This window comes from Sciurus vulgaris (genome assembly GCF_902686455.1).
Source record: "Sciurus vulgaris genome assembly, chromosome: 6".
Lineage (NCBI taxonomy): Eukaryota > Metazoa > Chordata > Mammalia > Rodentia > Sciuridae > Sciurus > Sciurus vulgaris.
Genome location: NC_136466.1, coordinates 127,418,193 through 127,436,918, shown reverse-complemented (window position 1 = coordinate 127,436,918; position 18,726 = coordinate 127,418,193). Strand labels below are relative to the sequence as shown.

Sequence of the window (18,726 nt, the reverse complement as noted above, 5' to 3'; positions counted from 1 at the left end):
GATTTTAAAATTTTATCTAAAAGCAACAAAGGAGAGGGGACAGAAGATGGCAGAGTAGAGGAAAGCTGCATTCTGAGATACACCATGGCTCAGGACCAAAGCAGCAGTGTATAGCTTCTCAGTGAGGTGATAAAAGAAGGATTTCACTAAAATTCAATACTGGTCACTCAATGTGGCTTAGGGACTCAGAAATTTGGGTACAATAAACAAAGAAAAAAGAATATATAGGAGCTGACTGGGCTGCTGCACAGGCGCTGCGGCACAAATTCACCACAGAGGAAGGAGGAACATGGTTTTGGTACAGAAAAGCCTGAGAATCAGAAATGCCACCTAGGTGCTGAGGATATAGCCCATCTTGTAGAGTGCTTGCCTAGCATGTGCAAGGGCCAGGGTTCGAATTCCAGCAACTTGGGGGGAAAAAAAGCCACCTAATCTTAGATGATCCAGAGGCTGCACTGTGTACTTGTGCATGAAAAGTGCACTCTATCTCAGTTGCGCAGGAGCAATCACACTGCAGCAGCCACTGTGGAGCCCCAGAGATCAGAAACAACAACAAGGCCACAATATCCCAGCAGGACCTGCAGTGTGACCTAGGCTGTGCCTGGAGGACTGAGAGTGAAACAGTTACTGAGTAGACTGTACCTAGGGGGATTCAAGTTGGAAGGGCAAAAGGGAGCCCAACTGGCTTCTCCTTTGTGCCTGGTGGCTCCCATGACAAGCTGAAGTGGTGCTCCTGAGCAGCAGTGAGTGGAGGATTCGCCTGGCCTCCCTGCCCCATAACCGGTTTTCTTGGGAGGATCCTACAAACCAGACACACGTCAGAGATCGGCTACTATCAAGCCCTACAGCTGGGTAGATTTAATCTCTTCATTGTCAGCATCACCCTTAGGTCTGGATCAGACCCTAAGGCCCACCTTCTGGAACTACCTCACAGAACTCTGCAGAAGCTGGACTCTGGGAGTGCACCAAGATGGTCTGAATGGACGCCAACTGACAGTAGTTCTTCATCAATCCCACCTTATACTGGTGAGAAGAGAACCTGAATCTTATACCAAAAGGCTTCAATCTTAAGCTGCTCCGACAGGCAGTTCAGAGAGCACCATAAAAACAAAAAGGGGTTAACAATTCCCACCTCTTGCTCTATCAGTACATAACTCAAAAACTGGGAAGAAAGACTGTTTTGATCACCTCTGTGGAGACAGTTCCTTCATCACTAATTTTTTTTTTTTTTTTTTGCGGTGCTAGGGATTGAACCCAGGGCCTTGTGCATGCAATGCAAACACTCTACCAACTAAGTTATATCCCCAGCCCTAGCCATTAATTTTTTAAAAAAAATTTAAAATTATTCTTTCTGTGTGTGTACACGTGAGTGAATTCTGGTATGCTGACTGGTTCAGGGACATATATACATATGCTTGTTTCTTTTTTTCTCATGTTTTGTTTTAGCATTTTAAAATGTAATTATTTTTTTCTTAGCATTGTTGCAGGTTCAGGTTTTCTTTTTTTTTTTTTTTTTTTGATTGTATATTTTGGTTTGGTTTTGTATTATTTTCATTTGTTTATCTCTCGTTTCTCTTTCTCCTGCTAACAAATTCTATTACTCTCTCCCTCTCTCCCAATACTTTCTTCTATTTTTTTCTCCTTTTGTATAAACATTATTCACTATATCTCTTCTGCATTTTCTGTTCACTTTTTGAAACTGTAAACTCTTCTGTAACTTTCTAACACATTGCTTTTCCCCTAATTAACTGTATTTTTACCATATTTCAGTACTAACTGGCTTATATAACTTTCCTTGCTCCTTCACACTGATACAATCATTACTGCTATGGACAATAGATTTGATTGCTGTTGTTTGCTTTAAAGTCAGATCTAGTTCATGGTTGTTTTTACTGTTGACAATTGCTAAACCACCATTCCTGTTTATTGGTGTTTATTACTGTTGAAGTTGTCATAGTTGGAACTGGGTATTTACTTTAACACTGTGTCTTATTTGCAATGGTTATTACTATTGTTTATTTCACCCATTCTGTGAGATGCTGAGAATCTACAGGAACACTAAAAGTTCACAGGTCAGAGACTCTGCTGCTAGACTAAATATTCCCTGACATTACTCCAACTCAAAAGAAGTGAGGAGACAAAAGCTCCAAACCAAAAACCAGGACCCAAGAAGAAACGATCAGAGAGGGAACTCAGGTCCTACCTGCTGTTTTGATAGAAAAACAGAGAGAAATCCAAGAACAAATGAGATAATCACATAAAAAAGACACATTAAAAAAAAAAAAAGAGGTAGGGAATCTACCTCAATTGATGTATAAGTCCCAGACCTCTGAAAACATGAGGAAACAGACAAACAAATCTCCCCCCAAAATCCATGAACCCCCAACAAAGGATCCCACTGATAGTAAGGTGGACAAAAGTGAAGCCAGAATTAAGGACAGGTAGTTAGTGTAGAAATAGGGGATAGGGTCAAATCAAGGAAATGAAGGCCATGAAAGCCATCTGCCTCTGGAAGTTGGAGACTGCCCCTGGAAGAATGGAATGTCAAGATCTCCAGAGCCCATTGATTACCAAATTTACCTGCCTTTATCAAGGACAGCAAGTAAGGAGCTGCTAATTAATGCCCCCTGGGCCCTTACCTGTCCAAATCAGCTTGGTGCTCCCCCTGCCCATCACTTCTCACTTTATGCAAAACGGCCTAGTTACATAGGCATGAAGGAGAGATAAGGGGGAAGAGAACTGGAGAACAAAAGAGACCTTAACCTATAAAAGATGTAAGATGAGCTCACTTCTGAGGACTTTAGAACATCAGCCATGGCCCCCTTCTCCCTCCTGGGAAAAGTCTGTATTATTACTTTTAAATAAAACCTGCTTAATATACTTGCCTTGGCGTGCTTCTCTAGTGTTCAAACTTCAACATTAGAGGGAGCAGAACTCGTCACCGGTAAACTGCAGTATCAAAAGCTAAGAGAAAATTATAAAAAACTGATTATTAAAATGTTCAATGAACTAAAAGAAGATCTAACGAAGGAATTAATACAGCAATTAAAGGAGATGAAAGACCACTTTAGTAAAGAAATAGAAATAATGAAAAGAAACCAAGCAGAACTCCTAGAAATGAAAAAAAACAAATCAAATTAAAAACTCACTTGAAGGCATCACTAACAGATTAGAATGTGTAGAAAATAGAACCTCAGCCCTTGAAGACAGAACTTCAGGCCCTAAAGACAGGGCATATGATTTTAAGTACACAGAATGCAAAAAAGGAAAAATATTATAGAACATGATCAGAATATACAAATACTCTGGGAAAACACTGAAAGACCAAACCTGAGAATCAGTGTAAAAGAGAAGATGGAGATACAAACTGAAGACATTAAGAACATTTGCAATGAAATAGTTACAGAAAACATCTCATATATTGGAAATGAGATAAATATCCACATACAAGAGGCTTACAGAACCCAAACAGACCCAGTCAAATGAGAAGCTTGTCAAACATACGTAATCAAATGCCTAACAGAAAATAAAGAATATTAAAAGCTGTAAGATGCATCAGGTCACATTTAGAGGCAAATCAAAAAGGCTCACTTCTGATTTCTCAGTTCAGACCTTAAAATCAAGGAAGGCCTGGAATGAGATATTCAAAGTCCTGAAAGAAGACAGCTCAGTTTCAAATTTGAGGGGAAAATAAAACCTTTCCATGAGCACCAAGCCAGCACTACAAGGACTACTCAAAGACAAATTGCATAATTTCCAAAGTTCCCAAAGAGAGAAAGTTCAATAGAAGAATAAATAAGAATCCACTAAGTAAGAATTAAGACAGGATAAAATAAAGCAAAAAAACCAAATGGCAGGAAACCACTGTAAGGAAAATCCCACGAAACCAAGCCAGACACGGGAAATTGCATAAGGGAGTTTATTAAGCAAACATAGTGTCTCCCTGCAGGATAAGAGAGAAAATGAGAGGAAAAGAGAAAGGAAAGCGAAAGGGAACCCGTTAGAGTGGAAAGTGAGGAGGAGGTAAAGCAAGTGTGTAGGAGAGAGAAGCAAGAGAGAGGAAAGATGGCAGTTGAATTCCCCCTGGGCTAACAGGACCAGTATCTGAGAAGGATATTTGCAAGTTGACTGATGAACCAATACCTAGCTAGGATGTTCACAGATTGACAAGTGGTTGGGAGGCGGGGAAAATGACCGCAACCGAATGGGCGGGGGAGTGGTTTTATACATTACAACCACAAACACATATCCATACTAATGCTGAACATTAACGATCTCAACTCCCCAATTAAAAGACACATATTAGCACGATGGGTCAAAAAACAAGACCCAGGAGCTGGGGTTGTGGTTCAGTGGTAGAGCACTCACCTAGCATATGTGAGGCACTAGGTTTGATTCTCAGCACTGCATATAAATAAAATAAAAATAAAGATCCATCAACAACTAAAAAAACAAAAACAAGGTCCAATTACATGCTGTTTACAAGAGATTCATAGGAAAAGACTTCCACAGGCTGAAGTTAAAAGGATGGCAAAAATATTCCATGTATATGGTCCAAGTAAACAAGAGGAGTAGCTATTCTCATACTGGACAAAGCAGATTTTAAGCCAAAATTAATCAGCAGAGAAAAAGAAGGCAACAATATCCTCATAAAGTGAACAATCCATAAGAAGATAAAAAATAGTAAACATTTATGGCCTAAATGTCAATACAACCAATTATTTGGAAAAAATACTCCATGACATTATATCCCACATACACCCTGACAGAATAATATTGAGTGGTTTCAATATACCCTTATCACCAATAGAAAGGTCATCAAAGCATAAAATCAATAAAGGTATTCCCAAAACAAATAACACTATGAATCAAATGCACATAATAGATATCTATAGAATATTCCACCCCCAAAACAGCTGAATTTATGTGCGTGGAACTTTTCCCAAACTAGAATATTGTATGCCACGAAGTAAACCTTAGCAAATACAAAAATATTGATATAATCCCATATATCCTATCAGGTCAGAATGGAATGAAGCTAGAAATCAACAAAAGGAAAAATAATAGAAACCACATAAACAGATGGAGATTGAACACATGGAGATTGAAGAATGGATCAAAGAAGAAATGAGAATAGAAATCAAGAAATTCTTGTAAGTGAATGAAAACAGAGATACAACATATCAAAACTCTGGAACAGTACAAAATCAGTTCTAAGAGGAAAATATATAGCACTGAGTGCCTACATTAAAAATTAGTGGGATCTCAAATAAATAAGTTTATGCTCCATCTCAAGGCCTTAGAAAAAGAACAAATTAACCCCCAAATCAGTAGAAGACAGGAAATAATTAACATCAGAACCAAAATCAATGAAACTGAGAATAAGAAAATACATAGAATCAATGCACTGAAGAGTTGGTTCTTTGAAAAGATACATAAGATTGGCAAACCCTTACCCAAACTACCCAAAGAAGTGAGAAGACCCAAATCAATAAGATCAGAAATGAAAAAGGAGAAATTACCACAGACCTTCCTAAAACCCAGAGGATTATCAGAACCTATTTTGAAAGTTTATACTCTAATAAACTGGAAAATCTAGAAAACACTGACAAATTTCTAGACACACAGGACCTGCCCAAATTGAATCAGGAAGATACAGAAAACCTAAACAAACCAATATCAAGTAATGAAACTAAAACAGCAGTTAAAAGCCTTCCAAAAAAGAAAAGTTCAGAACCTGACAGATTCTCAGCTGAGTTCTATCAAACCTTTACAGAAAACTAACACCAGTCTTTCTTAAATTATTCCATGAAATTAAGAGAAGAAACACTCCCAAATACATTTTATGAAACCAGTATAACCCTGATACCCAAAACAGACAAAGCCACATAAGGAAAGAAAATTACAAAGCAATATCCCTGATGAACATAGATGCAAAAATCCTTAATAAAATATTAGCAAACTGCATTTAAAATAATATCAAAAAGATAATACATCACAATCAAGTGGGTTTCATTCCAGGGATGCAAGCCTGGTTCAACAGACACAAATCAATAAATGTAATTCACCACTTAATTAAGGACAAAAACCACATGAGCATCTCAATAGATGCAGAAAAGGTCTTTGTATAAAATCCAACACCCATTCATGTTAAAAACACTGTAGAAGCTAGGGATTGAAGAGACTTAACATCGTAAAGGATATTTTTGACAAACCCAAAGCCAATGTGTCATAATAAATGGAGACAAAAAAGCATTTCCTCTAAAATCAGGAACAAGACAAGGTTGTCCACTTTCACCACTCCTATTCAATATAGTCCTTGAAGCATCAGTCAGAATGATCAGGCAATAAAAGGAAATCAAAGGGATTATTTTTATTTGCCAATGATATGATCCTACATCTAGAAGACCCAAAAAACTCCACCAGAAAATTTCTAGAGCTTATAAATGAGTTTAGCAAAGTAGGAGGATACAAGAACAACATGCATAAATCAAGAGCTTTCCTATACTCCAAAGGTGATTCAGTTCAGGAAGAAATTAGGAAAACCATCCCATTCACAAACCTCAAAAGCAAAACAAAACAAAACAAAACACACCATTTTAGGAATTAAATCTAACCAAGGAGGTAAAAGAGCTCTAAAATAAAAATTATGGAACACTGAAGAAAGAAATTGAAGAAGACCTTAGAAGATGAAAAGACATTACATGTTTTTGGATTGGCAGAATCAATATTGCCAAAATGGCCACACTACCAAAAGCAATATACAGAGTCAATGCAATCCCCATTGAAATACCATTAATATTCTACACAGAATTAGAAAAACTAAATCTTTAATTCAATAGTAAAAATAAGAGAGCCAGAGAAGCCAAAGCAATACTAAGCAAGAAAAGAAGCAGAAGGCATCACAATGCCTTATCTGAAATTATACCATAGAGCTGTAGTAACAAAAATAGCATGGCACTGGCATCAAAATAAACATGAGGACCAATGGAATAGGAGACACCCAGATGATCCCACATACCTACAGCTGTCAGACATTTGACAAAGGTACCAAAAATATATTATGGAGAAAAGACAGTCTTTTTAACAAGAAGTGCTAGGAAAACTAGACAGCTCTATGTAGAAAAATGAAATCAGACCTTTATCTCTTGCCCTGTACAAAACTCAAATCAAAATGGATCAAAGACTTACGAATTAGACCAGAAACTTTACAACTGCCAGAAGAAAAAACAGGGTAAACACTCAACCACATAGGTGCTGGCAATGACTTCCTTAACGAGACACCCAAAATGCAAGAAAGAATTAGTAAGTGGGATGCCATCAAACTAAAAAGCTTTTGCACAGCAAAGGAAATGATTAAGAGTGTGAAGAGAGAGTCTATAGAATGGGAGAAAATCTTGGCCAGCTATTCCTCCAATAGGGGATTAATATCCAGAATATACAAGAATTCAACCCCCCTCCAAACAATACAATTAATAAATGGGCAAAAGAACTAAAGAGAAACTTGTCAATGGAAGAAACATAAATGGACAACAAATACATGAAAAATGTCCAACATCTCTAGCAATGAGGGAAATGCAAATCAAAATTACACTAAGATTTCCTCTCCAGTCAGAATGGCAATGATCAAGACTACAAAAAATAATAAATGCTGGCAAAGTTGTGGGGGAAAAGGTACACTTGTACATTGTTGCTCTGGGAAAAAGTATGGAAATTCCTCAAAAAACTAGGGATGGAACCACCATATGATCCAGCTATCCCATTCCTTGGTATTTTCCCCAAAGATCTAAAATTGGCATACTACATAGAGCAATTCAGCCACCTCAATGTTTATAGCAGCACAATTCTCAATAGCTTAATTATGGAATCAACCCAGATGCCTGTCAACAGATGAATAGATTAAGAAATTATGGTATGTATACAGAGTGAAGTTCTACTCATCCAAAAAAAAAAGAATAAAATTATGACATTTGCTGGTAAATGAACGGAAATGGAGAATATCATTCTAAGTGAAATAAGCCAAATTCAGAAACTCAAAGATAGAATATTGTCTATACAGAAATTTTCTATACAGAAGCTAAACTAAAATAAAGAAAAGAGGGAGGGTAGGACATAAAGAATCAATCAAACAAATAGATGAGCAAAAGGAAGTCTAGTAGAATAGAGGAAGAATGGGAGAGGGGAAGGAGAATGGAAGGAAAAAGGGGTGGGGGGATCATGAACTGAAATCAATTTCCATGATGAGTTTGTCAGGATGAACCCAAGTACTATGTTTACTATAAAGCTCTGATTAAAAAAAAAAAAAAAAAAAAAAAAAAAAATATATATATATATATATATAAAGCAAGAAAGAAGAAAACTAAAATAGATGAGAAAAAAAAAGCAGAAGATAAGTAAGATCTTCTTATTTCTTCTTAACCTTATACTAATTTGTCTATCTTTCCTATCACTGCACAGAAGCTGTTTTGCTGGATCACCAATGACTCCATATTGGTAAATGACTCAATGGTAATTTCTTAGTCTGTAACAATAACAACAATTGACCCATCAGAAATATTTGCTTATAGGGATCATTCTCCTCCATGATCAAAGAGATTCACTAGGCATCTAGGTTTTCTCCCTACCTCACAGGTCCCTCCTTCTCTGTCTCCTTTACTGTTTGTTCCTCATCTCTTAGATCTCTTTGAAGTTGCAAGATTCCAAGATTCTGTCTTGGTCCACTTTTCCATCTACTCCCAATCTCTTTGTAATCTTACCCAGTCTCATGGTTTTAATACCACTGTTTGTGTTGCCCAATAAGGTAGCTACTAATAACATATGACTAAATTTAAATTAAGGAAAATTAAATAAAATTAAAAATTTAGTACCTCAGTCATAATAGTTACATTGGAAGTGCTCAGTGACCACTTCTGGCTACCATATTAGACAATGTAGAAATAAAACATTTCCATCATTGTAGACGTAGGTAATGACAACTTCTATGTTAATATTTCTAGCCTAAATTTTTCTCTTGAATATCAACTGGCTACTCAACATCTTTACCTAATATGCCCAGAAATTTGATTTTCTTCCTCTAAAACTACCCCACCCATTGTCTTCCTAATTTTAGTTGGTGGAATCTTCCTCCTAGTTGCTTAGGCTAAAGTTCTTGCAATCACTCATCATTTCTTTTTCTCAGTCTGCATTCAATTCATTCGGAAATGTACTGGCTTTTCTTTCAAATATATCCAGAATTTTACCACCATCATTTCTTACCAAGTTACTAATACTGCTTTTAAAGGAGTTCCCTGCTTCTACTCTTGTCTCCCTACAGTCTCTATTCCAGAGAGCAAGTAAAGAATAGTAAAGAGATATAATAAGGAATATGACCTCATCCAACTAGTTGTTACATTTGGTGGGAGTGCACTGGCACCCAAAAGGCAGAAATCAGAGATGCTGCTAAACACCTACGATGCATAGGACAATCTCCTACCACAAAGAATTATCCAGCTCCAAATTCCAATAGTTCTGAGGCTGAGAAAACCCTAAAACCAGGAGGTTGTGATAGGGAAGGACAATAGGGAGCCTTATATGATAATAGCAGTATTTCATTTCTTTAATTTGATTCTGGATACATGGCCTTTTGCTTTATAATTATTCTCTCTCTCTCTGTCTCTCTGTCTCTCTCTCTCTCACACACACACACGTTTTATGCATTTTTTGTATGTATATTTCATAATAAAAAAATGCAGAGAGAACTGGAGATTTAGTTCAGCGGCAGAGCATTTGCCTAGCACGCACAAGGCTATGAGTTCAATCCCTAGCATCAAAAACAAGACAATTGCAGGCAAATGGATGAAATTGGAGAATATCATGCTAAGTGAGATAAGCCAATCTCAAAAAGCCAAAGGACGAATGATATCGCTAATAAGTGGAGGATGACACATAATGGGGGGGAGGGAAGGGTTAGTGTTAGGGTTAGAGTTAGGGTTAGGGAGGGGGGCAAGTATGGAGGAAGGAAGCACTGTATAGAGGGTAAAGAGGGGTGGGAGGGGTGGGGGGAAGGGAAAAAATAACAGAATGAATCAAACAACATTACTCTATGTAAATTTATGATTACACAAATGGTATGCCTTTACGCCATGTACAAACAGAGAAACAACATGTATCCCATTTGTTTACAATAAAAAAAAAATAAAAAATAAAAAAAAAAAAAAACAAGACAAATGCCATACTCACTCTGTAAGTTACTATTATTATATTTATTTTACAAATAAGGATACTAGACCTAGAGAAGAGAAGCAACTAATCAAAGTGTTAGAATCCAAACTGAGGCAGTCTAAGTACAGAGCCTGCACTCTTTACCACGTATACTGCACTGTCTTTCCTGTTCTACCTTTCACTTTCTTCTCTTTGTTACTGCCCAGATCACTTAACAAGTAGTTTTATTGTTGTTGTATGTGTTTAATGGATACTTATTATCCTAATTTTTTAGATGTCACATTTATGGAAGAATAGAAAGGAAATAAGATTTTTTAATCAGAAATCCCATATTTACCACTTATTACCTGTGTAACTTAGCATTAATTATTGAACCTTCATGAAACTATTTCCCTTTCTATAAAGCTGAATTAACAACACCCATCTTACTGGGTTGTCAGAAAATTAAATGAGATGACGCATATTACATTTACCAGTTTGTAATGAGAAAATATATGTTCAGATATATTACCATTATTCTCGAATACTTGGTTTTTAACTTATGTAGCCTCTTGAAGTCTCTCTCTCTTTTTCTTTCTTTTCTTTTTTCGCAGTCTATGGATGGAACCCAGGGCCTTATGTGTGCTAGATGGGCAATCTACCACTAAGTCACATCCCCATCCCCCACTTGAGAACTTTCCTTTTTTTTCAAGTGAAAAATTCTTCAATAATGAAGAGTCAGGCAAATGTTAAAATGCCACTGACTTTGTGATGCAGATGCTGGTAATATGTGCATTGTTTTTCTTTCTGTTTGTTTCCTTTTCCTTCCCCTTTCTACTTTCCTGCTCAATATTTAAACCAGTCAAAACTCTCATTTAACTTTGTCCTATTGGTGACAAACAAGTGTTAAAGAAAAATGTGAAAACAGTACCTTATAAAAGTAATTTTTCAAAGCCATAGAGGGGCTGAGGGTATAGCTGGTAGAGCACTTGCCTAATATGCACGAGGCCCTGAGTTTGATCCTCTGTGACACAAGAATAATACAAGGAATTTGGGAATACCTTATTCCTGAAAAAAATTTTTTTGAGATAAGCTCTTGCTCTGTTGCCCAAGTAAGCCTGCCCAAATCCCCAAATCTTGTGCTGCCCAGGTGACCTAGCTAAATTTTTACCCTGCCCTAATCTTCCTTATCTTTGAGGAGAGGAGGCCAAAGCCCAGAAGTCCTCTTCAGGTAGGCGAGCTAAAACTTGTTGGATTTAAGCACTACCAGAGCTACAGCCAGACAATCTCTTAACTTCATTTCATCTGCATGCTAAAAAGACAACCCCCAGGGTCATGACAGTTGATACTTGCCTTGACCCCAACCAGAAAAAAACATAAAGGAGCAAAAAGATGTGGTGCCTTAATTCCTGGAAAATCTCTGCCTAGTCCCAGAAAAGACATGAATAAACTCTCCCTTTTATTATCCTCTCCCTACCCCTCCTTCTCCCTGTATACACACACATACACACACACACACACACAAATACCAAGGGACAAGAAGTTGGTTTGGGAGTTTATCTTCCACTTCTATTCTTGGCCAAGAATAAAGGTCTCCTTCACTGTTCCATTAGTGCTTGATCTTGTTATTGGTTCCACGATGCCAAGAGAGAAAAAGGACCCAACTTTTGGAGTCAAAAATTGGTAATATGCAGGCTGGTCTTGAACTCCCAGGCTCAAATGATCCTCCTGCCTCAGCTTCCCAAGTAGCTGGTGAAAGAATGGACATTTTTTTAAGCTGTCTGAGGTCACCCTCCCAGTCATCTCAACTCCCTAAGGTCACCCTCCCAGGAATGGGAACAAAGCCCTTAAAGCTGTTCCAAGAAACAGCCCCAAACAGAGAATAAAAGGGTAAATTGAGCCAGATAGCAGATAGTGATCAAACAGAATGATTACCAGAAACTATTGACCAGAATCTACGCCCTATTGTGAAACATGTTGTATGTTATCAGCAAACCCAGACCCCCCTTTGAAATTTCCCGGCAGCTTTGTCCCCCTTTTCCCTTTCATGTGCGACCCCTCCCGATGTGTGGTTTCTGCCTTTATAAACCTACAAGATTTTCTGCTAGGGACTCGACTCCTCGAGTTGGGTCCCAGCGCGCTGGAATAAACACCTCTTGCGGTTTGCATCAAGTGACGCCTCCTGCGGTTGATTGGGGTTGCCGTCCATCCATGGGACAGAGTTGGGGTTTCCTTTTTGGGGGCCTTACACTGGGACTACAAGCATATATCACCATACCTGCTTAAAACACACAAAATTTTTTTTTAAATCTGTAAGTTCACATGTATAAACATTTAGAACCATGACAGATACTACTAAAGTCTGAATAAAAGCTTCTTGTTATTATTTCTGAAACAAAGCCTAATGAAATTATTTTGCAAGGAGGAAAAACAACCTAAATATTGAGTTGCTAAGAAATGCTATAGAAAAATTTTAATACTGGTAAGTAGAAAGAAACTTATGGTTCCTTAACAATTGCCCCCACCCCCCAAAAAAAAAAAAACTTTCAGAAAGATTTGTTTATATTATCCACAATGGTTAAGGTTATTAAGTAGTGCTACAGTTGATAGCTCACATGTAAGGCTGCCTGAATCTGAATTCTGGTTCTGCATTTGCCATTCTGTCACTTTGGACAATTTATTTAAAGTCCTTAAGATTCACCAGTTTGGAAGATAAAGTACAAGTCTTACTGGGTTTGATATTTAAATGAGATAATACATGTAAGGTACCTGATACACCATGAATGTTCAATAAAAAAGCTATCGTTTTCATTATGAGTTTGGCTCTTCAAAAGTAACTATAAAAAAAAATCTGCATTGGCTTACCTCAGTGGCTTGAATAAAATCAGCTAATATACCTTCATACCTTTAGTACCAAGGGAATGAACTCAGCAAAGTAAAAAAAAAAATTAAATGGTTGACCACTTTAGAATTAACAAACTGTCACAAACAGAAGAATACTAAAGGGAAAGAATTTATTTCCAAAGAAGAAAACAGTATCATTTTAGAGGAAAACTCAGAGAGAAAGACAAATCAGTAGAAAGGTAATGGGAGATGGAAAGATGGAAACAATATTTTACTTATTGAATTCCTAAGGGCTTCCATGGTATTGCTTAATTCCAATTAATCATTAGAATTTGGGAAATAAGTATTATCTTCATATTGAAAACAAGCAAGAAAAGAAAACAAAGAAAGAAAAGAAAATGAAGATTAAAAAAGAAATTTGTCCTAATCACTTAGCTAATAAAGCTTAGAACTGAAAAGAGGTCACTCTGATCCGAGCTTTTCCACTATACTGTGATATCTGCCTTAAGAAAGAATAAGGCTACATGGACAACAAAAGAAGCATCCGAAAAGTAGGTCTTTTGTTTTTTTTTCTTTTTCTTATTTTTTTTTTAAACAAATCTATTTGTAAATAAAAAAGAGAAATAATATCTAGAATGGCAAATAGTCTTAAATTATTTAAAACACAGTTGGGACTAGGATGACTGAAAATGTCTGCCTGGGTTATCCAGATAGCAAGTTGAACACTGCAATTTGTTTTTCTTGAAGTCAACTAATCTAGATCGATCCGTTCCTGATGCAAACTTTTTTGTCTCAGGGTTAGGTATTTCTTTAGCCAGCAACAACTCTTCTAGTGGCAGTAAAATATGAAAAGGAAAATAGCCAGGTAGAGTAGCAAAAAGACATCTACTTAAACAATTATAGAAATAGATGGTTACTCTTCCCAATTTACTTTGTAACCAATACACTCTGCCATATTGGTTCCTAAACTATATGAGAATGTGATTGAGTTCACTAAAGAGATTATATCCTTTTAACTCCTGAAATTATATTTTAACTAGAGAATGGATTCTAGGAAAACAGGAAAGAAATTTAGAGAGATCCTGGGATTTCAGTCAGTGTCACCAAAAAATGATAATCAAGGATAGGAAAATTTAAGGGTTACTCAGGAAAAAAAGGTTCCAGTTTATTCACATATGAATCCTGAAATCTTGTGGCATAGTAAAATTATTTACTTCAAGGAAGCGGAAAACTGACAATATCTCTGTAATTTAAGTAATTAAAGCAGAGGACTCCAAAGTCCCTGGTGTCTTTTAATAAAATATTTAATAATTTTCAAGTAAATGTGAAGAACTTGCAAGGAAACGTAATTTTCCATTACCTCAATTAGTCTGAATGTCTGATTTCCCTAGAATGTTGTTTAAAAGCACTTTAATGCCTTTTTTGAATGTCTTGATGAGTAGAACTATATTTTGGAGTATGATAAATTAGGTTGAGAGGTGAATTAGAGTTCCTTAGCTATTATTATATAGATGATAATGCAGAAAAGTCTACCTATTAACTAATAAGGAGTCCCTACTTGTTTAAGGTTGGTTTTAACACAGAGTCCTGCTATGGTCTGAATATTTATAATCCCTTCAAAATTCATAATGAAACTTAACTGCCAATGTTATAGTGTTAAGAAGTGGGGCCTGCCAGGCACAGTGTCACAGACCTGTAGTCCCACCTACTTGGAATGCTGAGGCAGGAGAATCACTTGAGCCCTGGAGTATGAGGCCAGTTTTGACAGCACAATAGGGAGGGACCTTTTGTCTCAAAAAAAGAAAGAAAGAAAAAAGAAAAAGGAAATGAGATGAGTAAGTATTAACCCTTATAAAAGAGCCAAAGGGAACTAGCTAGGCCTCTTTTTGCCCTTCTGTCCCTTCTATCACGGGACACACAAGCATCAATTTGCAATAGAATAACCATCAAATTTGACTATGGACCCACCATATGATTATTTATATGTTCTTTCTCAGAAGTTGAAAATTTAGTCTTACCTAATGTGTTCCATGGTAGAAAGGAGAGAAATACAGCAAGAGGGTATCATCTTGTAAGCACAGATTAGGCTCTCACCAAACAATGAATCTGACTGTACCTTGATCTTGACTTTATACCCCAATAACTGTCAGATTTAAATTTGTTTATAAGTTATTCAGTCTCAGGTATTTGTTAGAGCGGTATGAACTAAGTGAGATAGGTCCCAATAGGGAATCAACAGTTTACCTGATAAATGTGATACTTCGAAATGTTATTTAAAATGTTGATGCCTTTAATGAAGCATTTATCCTCTTCAAAAAGACACTGAGATGGGCTGGGATTGTAGCTCTGTGGTTGAGTGCTTGCCTAGCATGTGTCAGGCACTGGGTTAGATCCTTAGCACCACATAAAAATAAATAAATAAAAGTGTTGTGTCAATAAAGCGCATTTTATCATTAAAAAAAAAAAAAGAGTAACCAAATAAAGTTAGCATGGCATTATTTTTAAAAGGTTTAACTGTATTATCAGTATATCTCAAAAAATGTTAGCCCTTTCCAAACATAGTTCAGTAACTTCCTCTTATAATTCTTTGCAAAAGCAAATCTATATTATCTATGTCAAGATACTAGCATCAATTTGCAATAGAATACGCTAACTTGTGCCCAAACAAATTTTACTATGGACCCACTGTGCAAGTATCTATATATTCTCTCTCAAAGACTAAAAATTAGTATACCTAATATGACTGCATATTATAGAATTCAAGATACTTTACTTATATTCAGTTTACTAAGCCAGAGCTGACCAAAATTATTTTCTGTACAAGGCCAGATAGTAAATATTTTAGGCTTTTCTAGTTATAAGGTCTCTGTGATAACTCAACTGTCTTTTAGTAAAAAGAACAATACTGTCATTTAGGATACATGGCTATGTTCCAACAAAACTTTATAAAATATATCTACGAGCAGGTTAAATTTGGTCTCTGCAGTCATGTATGCCAATATAGAAGCAAAGAATCCTACCATAAAGAAAAAAAAAAGAAAAGAAAAAGAAAAAAGCCTGGTGGAAGTTATTATGACATATGTGTTTTCTTCTGTATAAGTCCATAATTGAAAGATCGGTGATAAATCTAACTTCCTTCCTTATGAATAATTGCTGATCAGCCAAAAGGAGCAACAATAGTCCAATTCGAGCAGTTGAAACATGTTTCTAACCTAATCAATTAATATTCAAAAGGGTATTAAATCTGACAGTGTTGGAGGACAATGTGGTCCAGTCACAAAATTAGCATTCAAAATGATCCTATGGCAACAAAGAACACCTCCTCCCATACCAGGAACACATTTAGTGTTCCTGTGCTCTCAAGTTATGTTTAGGTGGTAAGAAAGAATACTAGCAAAGGACTGAAATTTAAGAGTCTTATAAAATACAGGTCAAGCAGAAAATTTTAACCTCTTAATACTTTCTTTAAACTTTTATGGCAATATATCTTTTTTTTTTTCCTTCCTGGTACTGGGAATGGAACCCAGGAACTTGTGCATGCTAGGCAAGTGCTCTATACTCAGCTACATTCCCAGCCCTATTCTTCTGAAAACAAAAAACAAAAAACTATAAAGTGTCATTTTAACTTGCAATTTACATTGGTATTCCTCTCTTTCTATGCTAAGATTACCCATTGTTGTTAATACCTAGGGTATTATAAAATCAATTTTAAAATCACAACAGCAATCTTTTCATGTGTGTAACTGCAATATGCAGTATTTAAGATTATGAGAAGAAAACCGATTTTCTAATTGTTCTCAGAGCTCTAATGGGCATAAATTAGGAAAGGAAAGGTAAATTTTGTTTTCTTAGAGGCATAGAAACTACAGATGCTATCTTCGCTGTCAACTTTTTACTTTCATATGAAGTACTGTAATTATTTAAGGCAGAGAGATTTTTCTTTAAGTTATGTATAATAAGGGTTACTTAGACCTATTAAAAAGTTTAAATAAAAACCTTTCCCTTCAGCAGTTGCCTATTATTCTGTATATGTCAGTTCAATGTCATGTCTGACAAAGGTCTTAAAAAGAAAAGGGTGAGCTGGGCTTGGGTGGTGCACACCTGTAATCCCAGCACAAGGGAGGCTGAGGCAGGTGGATCGCATGTTCAAGCCTCAGTTACTTAGGGAACCCCTCAGCAACTTGGCGAGATCCTGTCTCAAAATAAATTTAAAAAAGGGCTGAGGATGTAGCTCAGGACTTAGACGATCCTGGGTTCAATTCCTGGCACCGGAAAAAAAAAAAAAAAAATGTGTGTGAAATGTGTGTGTAGTGTGTGGCTCAGAGGTAGAGGACTTGCCTAGAATGCACAAGGCCCTGAGTTCTATCCCCTGCATCGCAAAACAGAAAAACAATTTACTACTAAATTATTAATAATGTAGTGTAATGGCATGAAAAGATTCCTAGAGATTAAAAAGAAAGGGGTGCACCTTAGAGTCTGCAGATCTGCGGTTCTCACTGTCCGAGTCATGACAATGAGGTTTTAGTCAAATGGCCACTAAGCGGCTGTCTGGTGATGAGCGGGTTCCTCTAACTCGGTGCACCTCGGTTTTCTCATCTGTAAAGTGAGGCGAATGCTCTTGTCTACGTGTTCTCGCAGTTCCAGTATTCTAAGACATCTAACCTATCAAGCTACCCACTATCAGGACACTTATTGGCACTAGAGAATCTTGTGACAAGCGTGCAGGGCGCTAACCAGCGATGGCCCTCAAGCCATCTGTGGTCCTAGCTCAAGCCGAAAAGGGCCTTCCGTCCTTAACCCGTCTCCAGCTCTTCCCCATTGTGGAAAAAGGAGGGCGCTCCGAGTAGTGCAATGCCCCCAACTCACCTTCTCACGCCTGGGGTTCAAGGTGTTCATCTGCCTTAACACTCCCTGCCTTTTCCCCAAGGCTGCAGCAGACGCTGACTCCCTCTCCCGCGGGCTCCCTGACTTTACCGCTCTCGGGCCCGCGAGGGGCGCGCGCTGCCGCGGAGAGCAGTCTCCGCGGCCCGGGATTTGGCCGCGCGACTGCCCCAAGAAGCTGCTGTTCGGACTCGCCACACCAAAGGACTACCGCAGGTGACAGCCGGCTTCGCCGCAAGCTCAGTGCTCCTGCCGCTTCCCCTCGGCTCCCTGCCCCGCTTCCTGAAGGGATGGTTTATTTGCAACACCAGAAACGTGCTCTACCTGCGCAGGCCAATCCCTCAACCTCGGTGAACTGGACGGGAAGGCGAAGACCCTTTTCCAAACCCTCGCAATTCGCGGCCGCCGAGCTATTAGTCACCCAAACAGGAAGAGGCAATGGCTTGGGCCGCGGGGACCGCCGGAGAATGGAGTTCTGGGCGCCCTGGGCTGGCGGCCTGGGGCAAAGCTCCGCCGCCGCGGACTACGACTCCCAGAGGGCTCTGCGGCCGCGCGTTCCTCCCGCGGAGCCTCGCCCAGCCTCGCGAGGCCGGCGCCCCGGGCGCGCAGTTGTGAGGGTCTGGTGTGAAGCTCCGCGGCACCTGAGAGGAGGGGCGCGGTGTCCTGCTGTACTTCCAACCCCCGAGCCGCCGTGAGAAAATATTGACGTGGCGTCCCCTCGTTGGGCTGATATTCCCTTTGTCTCTCGGACTTTCGAGCTGCTGTTCTGTACTCTGTGGTCACGTGCATGGACCTTATGGACACCTATGGAACCTGGTTTGG

At 38.1% G+C, this 18,726-nt stretch overlaps 1 protein-coding gene across 12 annotated transcripts in view; it reads right to left on the bottom strand.

The window, feature by feature from the left end:
* The window catches only part of SLC38A9 (solute carrier family 38 member 9), a 102,023-nt gene extending 83,609 nt beyond the window's left edge, over positions 1–18,414 (bottom strand). For 4 of the 12 annotated variants that reach the window (XR_013764703.1, XR_013764704.1, XM_079145268.1 and 1 more), the window contains exons 1-2: positions 18,229–18,412; positions 2,886–2,964 (exon numbers count right to left, since the gene is read on the bottom strand). The gene's annotated coding sequence lies outside the window, so the exon portion shown is untranslated. Of the gene's footprint in view, positions 1–2,885; positions 2,965–17,757; positions 18,208–18,228 lie in introns of those variants that run through there. The other 8 variants (XR_013764702.1, XM_079145276.1, XM_079145275.1 and 5 more) reach the window with 6 other exon arrangements.
* Between the last annotated feature and the right edge of the window lie 312 nt (positions 18,415–18,726).